At 37.9% G+C, this 1397-nt stretch overlaps 1 long non-coding RNA gene across 4 annotated transcripts; it reads left to right on the top strand.

The window, feature by feature from the left end:
• The first annotated feature begins 10 nt into the window (after positions 1–10).
• LOC124894298 lies at positions 11–1384 on the top strand. Of its 4 annotated transcripts, none has more exons than XR_007051129.1 (3): positions 11–194; positions 751–816; positions 924–1384. It is a non-coding gene; the product is annotated as an uncharacterized LOC124894298 (long non-coding RNA). The 4 variants fall into 4 exon arrangements; XR_007051128.1 differs by having other exon boundaries at positions 912–1384; XR_007051127.1 differs by having other exon boundaries at positions 11–219.
• The last annotated feature ends 13 nt before the right edge of the window (positions 1385–1397 follow it).

The following is a 1397-nucleotide window of genomic DNA, read 5'->3' as shown; positions in this document are numbered from 1 at the left end:
CCTACCGCAACTCCTCTATTTTATCCAGACTAGGGATCGACATAAGAGTGCTAAGCTCGTTTTGAAACTTTTCTAACTTGCGATAACAGGTTTGTAACTGTTGCGTCTGGAGCAGCCTCGGGGAAATATTTGCAGTATGAGTTGTGGGAGGTCCCAGAATTTCTGTTCAAACAGCTTACGGAGTGGAAGTTGAGGTAGAGAAAGATCACCAAAGATTAAGTAATTCTGAAATTTTTGCATGTTATGCACTCGAATACTTAAACGCTACAAGTTTATGTGAGCAAATTGCTTCACTTTTCTTTGTCAGTCCATCCTTACTAGTTTTACGGTAACAGATAAGTGCTCGTCTCAAATAGATGCATTCACGTTGGCTATTCCGTTTCTATTGCAAACTTAGGATCAGACTTTTCCTGTTCATCGGATAAAATGGCAACTGCTATATTATGCCATGAACATCTAAGCTTGGTTGGTTTTGTAATAGTATGGTCCTTTATTGTTTTTCCAAATTTTAGGTCGCTAACAATCCATATGACCCGAGCCTGATGGTTTTCATGGATTATAGAGACAATGTCAGATACAACGCTCAATCTTTAGAAGCTAAATATCCAACATTTCTCTATGTCATGCCCATGACTTCAACACGAGTCTTTTTTAAAGATTTTCTTTTTTGAATTTCAAAGCTTGATTCATTTATTTTGAAGTTTTTTGTTCATATTGATATCAGTTGAATTAAAGATTTTTCTTTGCAAGGTACCTGTCAAGCAATCGACTTACTGGACCAATTTAAGATTGGATCAGAAATAGAAATACCAAATAGTAAGTTTATCACTTTGGATTAACATGTTTTTTCATGCCAATAAGAATGCTAGATTCTCTTTATCTCAACAACTTAAGATTCTATAGGCTTATAGCTTTTTATGCAGGCATTTGCTTGAATAAGTACAAAAAGGGTTGCTCCATGGTTTCGGGATAGCTGTCACGTAGCAAGCAAGTTGTATTTTGGCATAATCCCATATGAGCTAGCTTTACTTTCGTGAGTAATCTTCCGTGCATTGCAATCCAGGAGATAAAACTATGTTTTGGGATGTTTGTTGTGTTCCATACCGCTCTCCATCATTGTTTTTGTGGTTCTTCTCCGAGCCTCCATTTAAAGCCACTACTAATAGTATACTGCCCATTTGGTTTTAGCCATCCGTTACCCATGTAACCGGTAAAAGAAGATGGACAGTTGGCACATTCTAATGAGGATGAGAGCACCCAAAAAATGTTCTTGTGATCCTATCGCACCGCTGGAATTGCCTCATTCTTTGCATGCCTTTCACTGGGTTTCTCCATCTGATGAACTGAACATGGAAGGTTTCCATACATTTTGTGGAGGGTTCTGGAATTACTTCAGC

The sequence above is a fragment of the Capsicum annuum genome, unplaced genomic scaffold, assembly GCF_002878395.1.
Source record: "Capsicum annuum cultivar UCD-10X-F1 unplaced genomic scaffold, UCD10Xv1.1 ctg72870, whole genome shotgun sequence".
NCBI classification, from domain to species: domain Eukaryota; kingdom Viridiplantae; phylum Streptophyta; class Magnoliopsida; order Solanales; family Solanaceae; genus Capsicum; species Capsicum annuum.
Note: the sequence above shows the minus strand (reverse complement) of the source record. Positions and strands in the feature narration are given on the sequence as shown.